The sequence below is a fragment of the Talpa occidentalis genome, unplaced genomic scaffold (assembly GCF_014898055.3).
Source record: "Talpa occidentalis isolate TD23 unplaced genomic scaffold, MPIMG_talOcc4v2.1 talOcc4.7, whole genome shotgun sequence".
In the NCBI taxonomy this organism is placed as follows: Eukaryota; Metazoa; Chordata; class Mammalia; order Eulipotyphla; family Talpidae; genus Talpa; species Talpa occidentalis.
The window spans coordinates 22,630,654-22,648,656 of NW_023605083.1; the positions used below are offsets into that span (position 1 = coordinate 22,630,654).

At 37.3% G+C, this 18,003-nt stretch overlaps 1 long non-coding RNA gene across 1 annotated transcript in view; it reads left to right on the plus strand.

Moving 5' to 3' along the window:
- Positions 1 to 18,003, plus strand: part of LOC129144913 (uncharacterized) — a 59,183-nt gene that overhangs the window by 26,115 nt on the left and 15,065 nt on the right. Inside the window, exon 3 of the long non-coding RNA XR_008549728.1 lies at positions 9,030 to 9,116. This is a non-coding gene — a long non-coding RNA (uncharacterized LOC129144913). The remainder of the gene's footprint in view (positions 1 to 9,029; positions 9,117 to 18,003) is intronic.

Here is an 18,003-nt window from a genome sequence, read left to right on the forward strand (position 1 = left end):
AGCACATCTTTAACGTTTTCTTCCAAGTCACCAATAAGAGAAGTAAACAAAAAGAAACCAATTTTTAATAGTTAAATTTGTCAGCCTGATTTCTTCTCACAACCATATTAACTTATTCACATGCATATAAATGCAATACTTTGCTATATGCTGTGATGAAAATCAAGATATTCTGTTTCTATATCATCTCATTAACTACCCAACTGGTAACTCTCCCTAGAGAGAAACTGGGCAAGTTACTTAACTTCTCTAAACCTAAGTTTCCTTATCTATAATGTGAGAATATTTGCCCTACTCCTTTACCAGCTAGTAATAAAGTTCAACTAGGCACTTGAAAATGCTTCACAAATTTTAACATGCCACAGAAATCTAAGTTATTATGACGATGATTTGTTACTAATGTCGAATGCAATTGGTTTAAGCTTTGTTTCCTTTTTACTCTTGTTTGCAATATTTGATAGCCCATCATTTAAGACAACACAATGACAATGTTTCTGTTCTTGGTTCCCTGTCAGACCTGCCTCCTTCAAAACCTGACATAGATCCGTAGTCAAATTATCACTCGTTTCCTTCTGATGACATTTGCAGTTTCTGACTTGCAAGAGCATGTTTGTTTGTTCATTATTTTCAACAAAACCACCATAAAAAGACACCACTATCCATTGGGCCCCTCATCTATCTTTCTTCCTCTGGTAACCTCAGTTCTATTATCAATGTCCATTGCTTTGTATTTATTTTGCCTTATCCATCCATCTGCTTTGTTTTCTTATATTGTACATATAGGTAAAATCATCCAATTTTTGTTTTTTTCCTTCAGATTTATTTCACTTGCACAATCCCCTTGAGTTTCTTCCATTTTCCTGCAAATGGCAATTTTTCATCTTTTTTCATTGTGTATATATTCCACATCTCCTTTAGGCATTTAGGTTGTGTCTGTATCTTAACTATTGTGAATAATACTTAAATGAATATGGGAGTGCATTTATCTTTGTGAGTTAACAATTTCATATTCTTAAGATAGTTAACTAGAAATAAGATTGCTGGGTCATGTGGTAGCTATCAGTGTGGTTTTTTGTTTTGTTTTTTAGGAAATTTCATATTCTTTTCCAAAATGGTTGCACCAATTTGCATTCCTACCAACAGTTTACAAGAGTTCCTTTTTTAATGTAAGCCATTCTCACAGGTATGGTGTCTTTTAAAGTTTTGATTTGTATTTCTCTTACAGTGAGGATAAACATTTTTTTCATGTGCCTGTTGGCCACTTGTATGTCCACTTTGGGCAAATGTCTATTCAAATCTTCTGTCCATTTTTAAAAACTGAGTTGTTTGGAAAGTTTTGGGTTGTTGTTGTTGGGTTGCATGAGTTCCTTATATACTCAGGGTACCAAACCCTTACTAGACATATGAGGCAAGTATCTTCTCCCACTTAGTAGGCTATCTTTTTGTTTTGCTGATATTTTCTTTAACTCTGCAGAGGCTTTTTTATTTAACATGGTTCCAGTTTTTCCTTTCATTTCCATTGCCATTGGGGTTAATTCCACAAAGACATCTCTGATGCTGATATAATGGAATATGCCACCTTCTATTTTTATGTATTGTATGGTGTTTGGGGCTTATATCCAGGATTTTAATCCATTTTGAATTTATTTTTTGTGTTTGGAGTTGAGGAGTAATCCAACTTTATTCTTTTTTGCATGGAACTGTCTAGTTTTCTAAAATCACTTGTTGACGAGATTTTCCTTTCTCTGTTATATGGTCATAGCTTCGTTGCCATAAATTAAATATTGATATAAGTGTGGGTTTATTTCTGGGCTCTCATTCTATTCCGTTGAGTCATGTGTCTATTTTTATTCCAATACCATAATTTTTAAAATTAATATCACTTTGTAATACAGTTTGAACTTGGGTATCATGGTGCTTCCATCTTTTTTCTCAAGATTGTTTTACCTATTCTGTGTCTTTTGTGGTTCCATAAAAATTCTAGTGTATTTTGTTCTATTTCCTTAAAAATTATCAGTGTTTGTTGCCTAAGGTCCAAATCCCATGTGACAATTCCAACTCTGTGCAGGTTTTCAACACAGAGCCCCTGAAGGGGCCCAGGTGAGTGTTCAACACTTAGGGGCTCTTAGTTTATTAAAGGAATGACTTAATAACCAAATGAAAGGTGACTGGAGGCCACTTTTATTCCCACTTTGTACCTTTTTTTTTTTTTTTTTTTAAAGATTTATTTATTCAAGCACTGGGTACAGTCAGAAGCGCAGGAGGGTGAGAGAATTCACCAGAGCCAGAGCAGGGAGCAGAAGAGACAGACCGACGAAACACACTGCTGAGGGGAGCAGTGGGCGCTGCAGGAGAGGTCTGCGCACCATGTGGGTGCCTCACCCATGGCCGGGGATCGAACCTGCGCTGCAGAGGCTGCGGCAGCTTCGCATCCCAGAACTCAATGGCTGTGCCACCGGGGAAGCCCCCCCCCCCTTTTTTTAAGATTTATTTTTTATTTATACAATAGCTGGGGTAGAGGCCAGAGGCGCAGGAGGGTGAGGATTCACCAGAAACAGAGTGGGGAGCAGAAAAGGCAGATGGACCAAAAGCACTGCTGAGGGGAGCAGTGGGTGGGACAGGAGAGGTCTGCTGTGCTATGTGGGAATCTCCCTGGCAGGCCGGAAATCAAACCCATGCTGCAGAGGCTGCAGACAGCTTCACAGTGCTGCGCTCAACCTGCTGCGCCACTGGGGAAGCCCCCACTTTGTACCTTTGCCTGTGTTTTCATTCTCTAGTTGAGAGACAGATAGACTGACAAATACACAGACAGGAAGGTTGGAAGATAGAGGGCTAATTAGTCAAACAGGTAGACAGACAGATAGGTATATCAAATGAAGTACCTTATGGGAAAGCAAATATTAGATATTCTAGTTATTACCATTTACTCCCATTAAAGTCTTCTTTTCAACAGATACTCACTAGTATGGCTGCATTATTGTAGAAGATAAAACCAGATAGAAAATAGCTACTTCTCCAAGTGCCATGAGTGTCCCAGCTCCACCCTGAGCCATCTGTGCCTTGGCCCTTCTCCAAGACCCCAGATATCCCCTGCCCCCAGTCTAACAAACAGTAACTCCTGATTTAGCAGGAGTTCAAGGATGCTTTTCCAACATTTAGAGTGGCATCCTTTTTGATTAACCAGTACCACTACTGGTGGGTTAGTGAAGTTTTTGAATATCAGCCCTGCCCCCAATACTACTCCCTACTCATCACTGAAAAATTTTCAGGCCTAGCACATTTCTCATCCTCTACGTGATCTCTTGTGTTTCTCCTTCCATAGGGAGCTCCCACCTGCTCTGAATACCAGAGTTTTATGGTCTGTTTCTACTCCTCAGATACTTGTGTGTGATCATGTTTTTTATACAAATTTCCCTGTTTGTGATATATTTCTTCAGTGCCCTATAAATGTAAAATACTGTCATAAGAGTGAGAATATCTAATACATTCTTATTATCCCTCACATTATTCACAGTCCTAGCTGCAGATTCAAAGTCCCAAGACAGAAACTTGATAAACCCTGGGTACTAGACCAACTGCCTTTCCCCAGACAGCCCTGAAAGGGAGGGGATAATTTGGGGGGTAGTCCTATAAATTCTCTGTCTCGTTGGTGAACACACAGGAAAGTACCGCCTATATCAACCTGGACTTGACCTTTTCATTTTGCCTCTCAGGAGACATAGCTGGAATCTGTCAGACTGGAACTTTCTCTAACAGTTTGTAAATGTCACATTCCAGCATCTCACTCTCATTGTTTTTTCCTTTTCTTCATTTTTGGAATACTCAGAAAAGTTTTTAAGTTGTTGGAAAGACCCCTCTCATTTCCCACTCTTACATTTTCTGCCTTCAAGAAGGTGGCTCTTGAAGACAACTCCCCAGAGCACTACTTGGAAAGGACGTGAGTGGCTCATCCTCTCACATGTGTGTCATATGCTCCATGACAACCCAGTCATGCATCGTGTGCGGAGGCCCAATGTGACATTTCATTAAGCAGGCAGGGTGCTGGCAAGCCAGCAGCTTTTCAGACTTTCATTTGGTAAACTTTCCTTTTAGTTTCTCTTTAAGGCCTCCTAAAAACACAGGTGAAAGTTTGTACTTGACGCGAGGGAAAAAAACAGGTTATGCAAATAAAAGTTTTGCCAAAAACACCATATATTTGGTATATTTTCAATAGACACTGAAAGTCTAAAACTTCAAAATGTTTTACATTTAAATTTAATAATTTAAAACAGTAAGCTTAAAGATTATTTTTCAGATTGTTAAAATGTGTTTTTTAAACCTTTCCAATATAAGAAGATAAAAGAAATTAAAACTGCCATAACCTTATCACATCAACAGAGATCATTTCTGCTACTGCCATTTTAAATTTATAATCGAAAAAGCAAAAGAGAGGAAGGGAGGGAGAAAAACAAAAAAAGGAACATGAGCTTTCAGATTCTCTTCCAAGGGCCTCCCCGGTGGCGCAGCGGTTGAGCGCTGGGTTGCGAAGCTGCCCGCGGCCTCTGTGGCGCCGATTCGATCCCCAGCTGCTCCCCGGCCACCGGAGGAGGGTCCCGCATGGTGCGCAGACCTCTCCTGCCGCCCGCTGCTCCCCTCAGCAGTGTACTTCGGTCCTTCTGCCTGCTCTGCTCCCCGCTCTGCCTCTGGTGAATTCTCTCACCCTCCCGTGCTTCTGACTGTACCCAGTGCATGTATAAACCAAACAAACAAATAATAAATAAATAAATAAGACATGCCTCTAGAAAATTAAAAAAAAAAAAAAAAAAAAAAAAAAAAAAGATTCTCTTCCAAGCATGTAAAAAATAAGCAAATAAGAGGACTCTGAAAGTAATCCCCACAGAGGACAAATATTTAAAAATTTATATATATACACAATATATGATTGTGTAATAAATGATCTGATTATATGTAAATAACATAATTATTAGATATGCAATATATATAGATACAAGATAAATATATTTTATAAAATATATACTCTATGTAAATATATTGTTTATTTATTTTTTATTTAATATATTTTATTTTATATAATTCTTACATCATTTTTCATTTTGCACAATGCATGCATTTTCATTTTGGTTATATTCCTCATACAATTCCACCCCCCTTATTTTGACCCTAATCCCTCCTCTCCTACCCCCCCACACCCCCCACCTCTGGTAGTGTGTCTCTGGTTTATAGTTGCTGTTGATTTTGATATTTTCTTTATTATAATTAGTCTTTTTCCTGGTCCCTTATTTAGGTTTTCTAAATTCCTATTTTTCTTGTTCTTTCTGGCTTATTTCGCTAAGCATGATCCCTTCTAGCTCCATCCATGTTGCTACAAATTGCATGAGTTTATTTTTTTGATGGCTGAGTAATATTCCATTGTGTATATGCACCACATCTTCTTGATCCAGTCATCTATTTTTGGGCATTTGGGTTGTTTCCAAAGCTTAGCTATTGTAAATAGTGCTGCTATAAACAGAGGGGTGCAGGTGCCATTTGGAATTAATGATTCTGTATCCTTTGAGTAACTACTTAGGAGTGGAATTGCTGGATCATATGGAAGCTCTATCTTTAGTAGGTTGAGGAAGCTCCACACAGTTTTCCATAGTGGTTGGGACCAGTTTGCACTCCCACCAGCAATGCAGGAGAGTTCCTTTTTCTCCACATCCTTGCCAACATTCGTTGTTGCTAGTTTTTTAAATATGTGCCATTCTCACTGGTGTGAGATGGTATTTCATTGTAGTTTTGATTTGCATTTCCCTGATTGCAAGTGATGTTGAACATTTTTTCATATGCCTGTTGGCCATTTGCATTTCCTCTTCAGAGAAGTTTCTTTTTAGCTCTTCTGCCCATTTGTTGACTGGATTATTTTCTTTGGTTTTTTGTTTTTTTTTTTTTTGAGTCTCATCAGCTCTTTGTAGATTTTTGTGATCAGTCCTTTATCATTAGTGTTGTGTGCAAAAATATTCTCCCAGTCGGTAGGGTTTCTTTTTGTTTTGGTTGTTGTCTCTTTTGCTGTACAGAAGCTCTTTAATTTGATGTAGTCCCAGCTATTTATCTTTGCCTTCACTATCACTGCTTTGGGTGATGTATCTGTAAAGATGTTTTTGAGGTGCATGTCATGTAGTATTTTACCTATATTTCCTTCTATATATTTTATGGTTTCCTTCTATATAATTTTTGGTTTTGTGCATGGTGTGAGGTAGTAGTCAAGCTTCATTCTTTTGCATGTAGCAACCCAGTTTTCTCAGCACCATTTATTGAACAAACTTTCTTTGCACCATTGCATATTCTTTGCTCCTTTGTCAAAAATAGTTGACTGTAAATCTGTGGGTTTATTTCTGGTTCCATTGGTTCCATTGGTCCGTGTGTCTGTTCTTGTTCCAAAACCATGCAGTTTTGATTATTATGGCTTTGTAGTATAGTTTGAAATCTGGGCGTGTGATGCCTCCATTCCCTTCTCTTTTTTTTTCAGGAGAGATTTGGCTCTTTGGAATTTTTGGTGATTCATATGAATTTCATCAATATTTGTTCTATTTCTTTGAAGAATGTCATTGAAATTTTTATTGGAATAGCAGTGAATCTGTAAATTGCTTTTGCTAGGATGGCCATTTTGATAATGTTAATTCTTCCAATCCATCAGTAGAGGATGTCTTTCCATTTCTTTGTGTCTTCTTCTATTTCTTTTTTTTTTTTATAGAGACATGTTTTATTTATTTATTTGTTTGTTTGTTTGTTTTGTTTATACAAGCACTGGGTACAGTCAGAAGCACGGGAGGGTGAGAGAATTCACCAGAGCCAGAGTGGGGAGCAGAGCAGGCAGAAGGACAGAAATACACTGCTGAGGGGAGCAGCGGGCGGCAGGAGAGTTCTGCGCGCCATGTGGGACCCTCCTCCGGTGGCTGGGGAGCAGCCAGGGATAGAACCAGCACAGCAGAGGCCACGGGCAGCTTCACAACCCAGCGCTCAACTGCTGCGCCACCGGGGAGGCCCTTCTTCTATTTCTTTTAACAGTGTTTTATGGTTTCTTTGTATAGGTCCTTTACCTCTTTTGTTAGATTTATTCCCAAGTATTTGATTTTTTTTTTTTGTTTCAATAATAAAAGGGATGGTTTTTTTGATTTCTTCTTCTTCAGATTTATTGTTTGTGTTTAGGAAGGCTACTGATTTTTGTGTGTTGATTTTGTATCCTGCCACTTTACTAAACTGATTGATTAGTTTAATTAGTTTTTCTGTGGAGTTTTTGGGGTTCTCTATGTATATTATCATATCATCTGCCATTAGTGATAGTTTGACTTCTTCCTTGCCTATTTGGATTCCTTGTATGTCTTTCTCTTGTCTTACTGCTCTGACTAGCACTTTCAGTATTATATTGAAAAGCAGTGATGAGGGTGGACATCCTTGTCTTGTTCCAGATCTTAATGGAAATGCTTTCAGCTTTTCACCATTGAGAATGATATTGGTTGTGGGCTTGTCATATATGCCCTTTGTGATGTTGAGGTATGTTCCTTGTATCCCGATAATTCCAAGGGCCTTTATCATAAATGGGTATTGTACTTTGTCAAAGGCTTTCTAGCATCTATTAATAGTATAATATATATCATTTTTATATGAAATGCTTTATAAAATTGTGTGTCATTCCTGCAGAGGAATCATGCTAATCTCTGGATTGTTCTAATTTTATACATATGCTGCTGAAGTGAGCACATAAAATACTTTACAAAAGTACTATACATTACAAAGAATCATGTAAAATAGAGAAAGGGCAGAGATTACATACAACTCCACCACTTAAAAAAGCCCTATTAATGCTTTAGTATACTTCTTATCAGTGTTTTCTCACATTCTCCTGTCTCTCACACACACACATTATCCTCAGGGTGCTAAGACTTTTATAATATGTTGGATATGGAGAAACAGCTTTGACCTCAGTTAACTTAGCTTTGAATCCTGGCTCTAATTACTAAACAACTTTGTCTCAATTTTCACGTGTACAATAAGGATAATACCCTCTCTACCCATCGTATTTTGTGAACATGAAAGGAGATAATGTATGTAAATTGAGTGAAATAGTTACCAGCTCAGAGTAAGTGTTCAATATATAGAAACTATTTTTTCACCTAAAATTATATCATAACAACTATTGCATATTTCCATGTAATCTTTGTGTCATTTTTATGACTAGATAGTTGTCTGTAATGCAAACACACATATCTATGACTAACTCATGTCCATTTTGACAAGTTATTTTCAGTTTGGGGATATATATATATATTTATATATATAAATATATATATAGTGCCATAATTGATGTATTTTAAATATACTACATGTCTCACTTCAGTCTATGGGTTTTCTTTAAGAAGTTATTGGAATGTTATTTTCAGGAAAATGCGTGAATCTTTGTTGCATATTTTTTGTTAACTTATTTTTAAATTTAAGATTGAGTATAGAGTTTTGTATGTTTCTTTTTTCATCTACTGTTATGACAGTTTTCTTTTTAATCATTAAATATTTATATTTGCAGTGAACACTCCATGTCTATAACTTTTTCCATATTTTTGGATTATTTCCTTAGGTGATAGCAGACTTTCAGATACAGTATTACTGAACAAATGGTATGACAAAATTGTATGGTATGCGACCTATAGCAAATCACCTTTCAAAAATTTGCACTGATTTATATCTAACAATTTGAGTCTGCCATTTTAAGAACATTCTGGAGCATTATGTTATAATGTAAAATGCTTTTACCAATGTAATGATTTAAAAGGCCTGTTTAAATTTTGTTTTGATTGAAATTATAAATAACTTGTAAGCTGAATGTTTGATCTTTGAATTTTAAAATAAAGGGAACAGAGATCCTGGGCAGTTTCCTGATTTGACAGCAAACTGATTATATTTTTCTTCAAACTGACCAACCCCAAATTCTGGGCATTAGTTGCTTCCCCTGTACTTCTTGCAGCTATTCTGTTTTAACATGGAATTCTTTTTTACAGAACAAGCAGAATGAAAACAAGCTACTCTCTTTGAGTTTACTTCTCTTAAGAGGAGCCTGCTATCGCGAATACGTTGTTATAGAGAATGTAAGTCATAGGCATCTAGCTATATGATGACCACCATTTGTATTTTATAGGAAAATAATTTCTTGTTGGCATCACCAAGTCTTATCTTAAAAGTCCAAGAAATTTATTTTGTCTGTACCCTCAGACTGAAAAACTGGATTGTGTGAGCCAAATTCCTAACTTTTCTATAATAAGAAATACCATTAACATGCTATTCTGAGGCAAATCAGAAATTATTTTGGGGGCCTCCCTGGTGGCGCAGTGGATTGAGCACAGCGCTGTGAAGCTGTCTCCAGCCTCTGCAGTGCAGGATCCATTCCCGACCCACCAGGGAGATTCCCACATGGCGTGGCAGACCTCTCCTGCCTTGCCCGCTATTCCCCTCAGCAGTGCTTTTGGTCTGTCTGCCTATTCTGCTCCCCACTCTGTCTCTGGTGAATCCTCTCACCCTTCCGCGCCTCTGGTCTGTATAAATAAATAAATATTGTATGAATACATAAATAAATAAATAAATAAATTGCTTTGAACATTCTATTCTCATAAAAATGTCTATATGAGAAGTCAAATTATAATCAGGTTGCTCAGCAGCCATGGAAAAGGATGGGGCAGGAATGGTGATAACTAGAATAACTTTAATGACTGATGTCATCAAACTATGTGATCTAACACAGTCATTGCCCCTGGAATGACATGTGGTAGGAGTACATGGGCCAGTGAGACAGGTCCCTCTCCATTGGACATACTTGGGTTTCACTAACACATTTTTCCATGTTGGCCTCTTATCTAAAGACTCCATGCACAGTGCCTTCAATTCAATTCTACAGTATTGGTTAAGCATCTTTTATATGTGCCAACCCCTATACTGTGTTCTAGGACTACCTAAAATGAATAAAAACTCAGCTCCTGATCCAAAGCACCTCACAGGTTTTTGGAGAAAATCAAACACATATAATTACAAAATACCATATCATGAGGTCTTGACTGCATTACAGGCCCAGATCTCTGACTTCTTGTCAATATGACTAGAATCAAGAACTAGTTCTGCTGTGTGATGTGAGCAATTTGTCTAATTTCTTTGGGCCTTATTTTGCTTACATGTAAAATACAGACAATAATAGTCCCTACTTCATTGAGTTGTGAAGTTTAAATGAAAACAATGACACATGAAAACAATTACAACAATGTCTGGCACATAAAGGCCAGGCCAGTCTACCTCCCCATTAATATTGTAAGATGTTTCTTTTATGCCACACCCTCAGTAGCATTTGTTTCTGGTCTTTTTGATATGACCATTCTCATGGGTATAAGTTGGTATCTCATGGTTTTGATTTGCATTTCCTGAATGATAAATGATAGGCATTTTCATGTGCCTCTTGGCCATCTGTTATATTCTGTTCTTTTTTTTTATAGATTGTTTTTTAATATTTATTTATTTATTTATAGAAGCACTGGGTACAGTCAGAAGCACGGGAGGGTGAGAGAATTCACCAGAGCCAGAGCAGGGAGCAGAGCAGGCAGAAGGACAGAAGTACACTGCTGAGGGGAGAAGCGGGCAGCAGGAGAGGTCTGCGCGCCATGTGGGACCCTCTTCCGGTGGTGGCCGGGGAGCAGCCGGGGATCCACCCGGCGCTAAAGAAGCTTCTGGCAGCTTAGCAACCCAGCGCTCAACCACTGCGCCACTGGGGAGGCCCTGTTATATTCTGTTCTTAATTCAAGTCAGTTTGCATTAGGCTTTGTTTCATTTTCAACCAAATGAATTCTGAAACAACCTCTGCGAAATGTGTGTACAAATAAATTAATTTTGTCCTATACTCATAGCCAAAGCAGTTACCCAATTGCTATTTCTTGGTCAGCTAATCAACAAATAAATATATACTGGACCCTTGTTACATGGTCAGATACTACAGAGTTTAGGAAAGCTCCTTGTACTACTATCTAATTGGAATTCATAATCTTTGTATTTTCTTCTCCCCAGGAATAACTTCTCCATTTATCCAGAAAAGTTTTGATTCAGGTGTGGGTTTTATTTACCTCCTGTTTTCAGCTACAAGCCTGCTTTCCATTGCTCTGCTCTAGTGTGCTAGGATGACTGGAATTTGGCAAGCCTCATTGGCCAGTCTTCCTTGTAAGCTGGCTTCCTATTTAGTTTGGTAAACGGGAAACTTTAGGGTACTGAAAGATGGGAGGGGTAGAATTCCTTCCTATTTCCAGTTCCTGAATATGTCACTCTTGCAGCAACAGTTTGCAAAAAGATAGTTATTCTGTGTGCTTCTAATATTTTATTTTCTTTGATATCCCCCCTTTTTTTCTGTTTTCTAATATTGTTATAAATAATTCCCAGTTTAACTCCACTCTATTTTCCTGACTAGATCCTAGCTGATACAGTGGTTCTAGGAAACTATTTTAAAAACAGGATTCTAGAAATAATTTGTCTGAAACTCAAAGCCAAACTCTTTGCCAAGCACTCTGGGACACTGGTAATCTACAGCATACAATAGCATTCATAAAATTATTTTTTAGTCTTCCTAGATTTGAGTGCCAATGGAAGGTAGACTTTTGGAGATGAAGTAAATATCGCATTTGATCATTTTGGTAGAAAAGATGGCTATAAAGAATACGAATGGGGGACAGTTGCACTAGATTGCTTGCAGAAGAAAATTATAAGTTCAGAGCTTTTAGCTGAAATAATATTCAGAGCATAGAAGGGCTAAAAGTATCTCTTATTCTTTCTAGTTATAGGACAGACATGGTTAAAACATCAGACACGAATCAAGCATTCACACATTACCAGCTCTCATCTATAAGCATTTAGGTTGTAATTTGGAAGTAGAACTCTGACACTTGGAATGGAAACATATGGGTGGACTTGAATGAAACAGAGAATCTTGAACCCCAAAGTAACCATGATCTTCCCTTGTTAGTAAATCTTTCATTTCCTGTCTGTTGATGCTAGTCTTTTTTTTTTTTTTTTGCTTGAAAACCTGTAATTAGCAATGAGGCAGTTGCTTTGTGTGAGAATCTCTTTTTAAAACCCAGAACGTTCTTTTTAAACCCCAGTGCTGGGACCTCCCCGGTGGCGCAGCGGTTGAGCGTTGGGTTGCGAAGCTGCCCGAGGCCTCTGTGACGCCGGTTCGATCCCCGGCTGCTCCCCGGCCACCGGAGGAGGGTCCCACATGGCGCGCAGACCTCTCCTGCCGCCCGCTGCTCCCCTCAGCAGTGTCCTTCGGTCCTTCTGCCTGCTCTGCTCCCCGCTCTGGCTCTGGTGAATTCTCTCACCCTCCCGTGCTTCTGACTGTACCCAGTGCATGTATAAACAAAACAAACAAACAACCAAAACAAATAAATAAATAAAACATGCCTCTATTAAAAAAAAAAAAAAAAAAAAAGAAAATCTTAAAAAAAAAAAATAAAAAAAAAAAAATAAACCCCAGTGCTCCCAATTGTCATGGTTTTCAGGCTTTTATCTGGAGTTAGATCCCAACATATTCATGGGGACAAAGGGCAACATCTGGTTCAGGAGACAAAGGCTTATACTCCAAAAGAATGACAATCTTTTGCTAAATTTATATTAGAAGAAACCTGATTAATTTCTATGGCAATGGAGTCTAAAGGTATTTGAACAAGAAGAACACATGTAGGGGCAGAGTTAAAACGTGATAACTGATATAATATACTTTCCAGAGATTTTTGGACTTAATGCTGTTTAGATTGTTACAGCAATGACCCCTAGGAATTAACGTCACTTTGTCTATCATGTCTTCATGTATGTAATTTGCTTTGGCCAATGACACATTAGCAAATGTGATGCAAACAGAAACATGAAAAGCACTTGTACATTGGAGTTGTCTCTCTTCTGCCCTCCCACAGTCCCCCCCCCCAACTTTTTTTTTTTTTCTATTTGTGGACTAGTGTGTATGTTAAAGAAGCATAGACTAGTCTGCTGGAAACACAAGGCCCAATCAACAGTAAGCACCAATTGCAGGGGGATGTGAGTTAAGCTGACTGAGACCAGTCATCCACCAGCCATCCTGACTACAGATGCATGAGTGAGTTCAGCTGACACTATTTAAAGCAGAAATGGTTGCCCCAGCTGAGCCCAGCCCCCATATAGTACCCTGCAAAATCTTAAAAACATAAATGACAATCACAAGCCACTAAGTTTTGTTATATAGCAAAAGCAAACAGAAACAAATTTATTAGTTAGAGCAGCTGAGAGTCACTCACCTTGCTTATTAGTTCTTTGGCTGAAGCCTGCACTTCAGCCTTTATAGGCTGAATTTGGTGATGTTGACAGAATTTCTCTAGAACAGTATAAGGAAGACTCTAAAGGCTTAGGGAGACAGGAATAATGGAGTAATTTATCATGTGTAATCCTGTGTTCTTCCCTCACCCTATTGTGCCCTAAAGCATTTGAAAAATTAACCAGGTGGCAGTTTTCATAGGCCAAAGGTGTTCATGGGAAATCATGAGACAGATTTTCTGGTTTCAGTGGAGATGAGATGTCAGTGTGATAATCATAATTTTTTACTCATAGGACTCTTTGGTGGCCCTAAGGATTAAGTAGGTGATCTGTTTACCAAAGCATTACTCAGTCTACGTAATTGATAGCTGACTTTCATTCTAACAATTGAGAATCACAGTTTCTTCCCCATTTCCAAGACTTTACCAATTCACAGACCTGAAGTTACTTGTTGAAGAGGAAGATGAGATTCCTTAAGGAAGAACCCTGCAACTAGGCCACTTACTGTGGATTTTCTTCAAGCTATCCTGAAAGATATTTGAAGTCATTGACTAAGGTGTCTGTGCACTGGGAGAAATGGAAATACCCAGACTTTTCAAAGATTTCTAAATACTGCTCTGAATGACATTAATCTTTAGGAAACTGAAATGCCACTGTGGTCAACTGGTGAAAAGATGAACTTACAGTGGTCAGATGATAGAGATCAGACCCAATTCCATCTCAGATACCCATGTAGCCATTAAAAATGATAATTAGGAAGACTAGTTAGCAACATAGGTGTGAGCTTATGGTACAATGACAAATTTGCAAAAAGGATAGAAAATTAGATGTTATAACTACAGCTGAAATTATATACATGTTTGGGCAAAGCAAATATTAATAGCAAAAATGAAAACCCATGCTTGAATGATGAGATCATAGGTGATTTTTGTTTGTTTGGTCTCTCAATTCCTCATAATTCCTTTTTTTGCTCCTTTTGTAAAAAATACTAAAAACAAAAGATTTAGAACTCATCTAGTTCTTTTGTCCTAAGGATTGCATTATATACTTTTTAGCTAATCACATTATGGTCATAAGAAGTACGAACATCAGGGCCTCCCCGGTGGCGCAGCGGTTGAGCACTGGGTTGCGAAGCTGCCCGCGGCCTCTGCGGCGCTGGTTCGATCCCCGGCTGCTCCCGGCCACCGGAGGAGGGTCCCACATGGCACGCAGACCTCTCCTGCCGCCCGCTGCTCCCCTCAGCAGTGTGCTTTGGTCCTTCTGCCTGCTCTGCTCCCCGCTCTGGCTCTGGTGAATTCTCTCACCCTCCCGTGCTTCTGACTGTACCCAGTGCATGTACAAACAAACCAAACAAATAAATAAATAAAAAAAAAAAAAAACATGCCTCTATTAAAAAAAAAAAAAAAAAAAAAAAAGAAGTACGAACATCAGAGCCTATCATTCATAAAGTATCTTATCACCTATAAGATGCTGCAGGAATGAGAAAATCTACTCCCTCCCCTCGAGGAGCTTACAGTTTAAGAGGAAGATGATGAATCATGAATCTTGAATCATGAATCACGAATTTTCATGATTCAAAACTGAGAAATTCAATTGCTTTAGCTCCTAGGAATCTAACCAAAGGTCCTAGGAAAAAATTAATTCGAAAGGAAACCTGCACTCCCTTATTTATTGCAGCACTATTTACAATAGCTAAGATATGGAAAAAACCTAAATGCCGCAAAAATAGATGACTAGGTGAAAAAGATGTGGCATATATACACAATGGAATACTATTCAGCAATCAAAAAAGATAAACTCATGCCCTTTGTAGCAACATGGAGGAGCTGGGAGTGATTATTCTCAGTGAAATAAGCCAGGTGTAATTACACAATATGGAAGCTTTCAAAGGAAAAGGAAGATGCTATACCTGCTTCCTAGAAATATATAACATAGTAAGTTGGGAACTATAGGTCCTATCGATGTAAACTTTTTACCTATCATAAATGTTATAATACACTTGTTTTCTGTTAATAATATATGGCATATGAAACATTTATGTTTCTAACCTACTACTGTGCATCCCAATTTTACTAAAACATTAAACAATTTAAAAGTAAATGAAAAGTCAATGGAAAATTTCTAGAATACATAGTAGCAAAAAAAAAAGTTAACATTAATATAAGACAATAAAATGATGACTAAAGATATACACAGGCAATTCCCAAAGACAAAAGCCCATAGGTATATTTTCTTTCACAAATAACTTTAAAGTTAACATTAAAATAATAATGACATAATTTTCAAATTAGCACAATTTAAAAACAATAATTCCCAGTGTCAGAACAAGTGTGACAAAACAAAAGCTCTTTCACATATTGCCGGTATAAATTGGTACAACTTTTTAGAGGACAATTTGCAATACATTTTGAGAATTTTAATGAATGCCTAGAGCTTCACCCCAGTAATTCCATATCATTGATTTTATTACATGGTAATTTTCAGAGTTGTACATAAAGATTCATGTACAAGTCTGTAAAGCTCTTAATTGTTTAATTGATAATGTTTAAAAAGCAAAAAAAAAATTACTTCTATCAGGTAGATGCTAAATATCCATAATAGGGCATCAGTTAGATAAATCCTAGTAAATGTATTCAATAAAATATCATAAAGCCATTAATCATATTTTAGTATATAATTCATATTAATGAAAAATTAAGTAAAATAAAACGTATTAAGCTATATATTAAATTAATTTTATAAAAATTAAAAAATATTAGGAATTAAATGCCAGTTTTAAATATTAACCATGGTAATTTCTAGGCAATGCATTATTAATTATTTTACTTTATGTTTTTTATTTTCTATTTCTATATTCAAAATATAATGTAATTTTTTAAATGTTCTAAAATTTTATGTTGTTCTTTTGAACTGGCACTCTTAACTAAAATTAAACAAAATTTATCTTTTAGTAATGAGCAAACATGGTCAAAATTAGCTACTTATATATTTATCACAAAATAAAAACATAAGACAAATACTAAATATTTTGTAATTGCATTAATATTATTACTTTATTACATTGACCAGGTTGATATAAAATGCATATGTATGGAAAAGCCTGAAAATAATGTTGTGATCATGCAGTTAAGATTAGTATGGACTGTAGCATACAGAGGGAAAATTAAAGAGAGATATGTTGGGGGTGGTTGTCTTATAGATCAAGCAAGGAAGTACAGTGTAGTGTATTCTCAAATTACAGACAACAAAGCTGAAACCAAGAGAGGTACAGGAAAAACTTGAATCAAATCTCTTAACTAAAAGCATGGCCTCTTCTTAATAAAAATAAAAATTTCATAAAGAATATAGAGAATAGGGCCTCCTCTCGTGGAGCAGTGGTTGAGCACTGGGCTACAAAGCTGCCCTCAGCCCCTGCAGCACCAGTTCGATCCTGGGCTGCTGGCCTGACAGACCTCTCCTGCCACACCCACTGCTCCCCTCAGCAGTGTACTTCATCAGTCTGCCTGTTCTGTTCCCCGCTCTGACTCTGGTGAATTCTCTCCCCCCCCCCCCCCCGTGCTTCTGACTGTACCCAGTGCTTGTATAAATAAACAAATAAATAAATAATAAATAAATAAATAAATAAATCTTTAAAAAAAAAAAGGAATATAGAGAATAATATAATGAATACCTGCGTACTCACTCCCCAGTTTAAGAGGTTGAATTTGGTGTTTTGCTACTTTTAGTTCATATGGTTGTTTCCATAAACTTCTAAGGGGGTTTATATGTTTTAAAATTCTCTACAATTACATTATGTATATCATTCTATGATCTGTGATCTGTCTTTACTCTCAAAATTATATTGTTCAGATTTATCCATCTCAAAAATACATTTAGTTTTGGTGCTTTCATTTTAATTATTTTATAGTATTCCTATTCATCTATTCTTCTATGATACATATTTGATTGTTAGCAATTTGTTGTGTTATAAATAATAGTGGCAGCAATATCCCTATATGTGTCTTCTATGTAACATCTAAGTGGTCCTGACTTCTTTACATCATAGCATGTGTCCTCAAGTGCCAGGGAGGAGTGAGGGAGAGAAAGGAGGAGCATCACTCTCTCATTTGCCTGACTTTCCTGTGCTCCTCTGTTAGAGGATGGACGAGGTGACTATATATAACTAGGGGAATTTTTTTTTTTTAAGATTTATTTTATTTCTACAGACAAGAACTGGGGCACAGGCCAAAGATGGGGGGGGAGTGAGAGGATTCACCACAGACAGAGTGGGGAACAGAACAGGCAGACTGAAATACACTGCTGAGGGGAGCAGTGGGCGAGTCAGGAGAGGTCTGCTGCACCATGTGGGTCACCTCCCTGGCCAGGGATCGAACTCATGCTGCAGTGGTTGCAGATAGCTTCATAGGTTGTATCTTAACCCCTTGCACCACCAGGGAGGCCCCTATAACTAGGGGAATTAATCCCATTTCTGTAATTGGACTTTTTTGGTCAAGACAGTTACTTTACTTTGAATTTCATATACCATTAACAGAGGGTTGAGATTTTTCTGTTTATAAAGAAAAGAATTGGTTAAAAATGGTTGTGATACCCTGTTATTCCAAAAGACTAATCTATTAATGGTGCAATTAAGACTATGTGGGATGCCATTTAAGATTGCAAGTTGTTGAG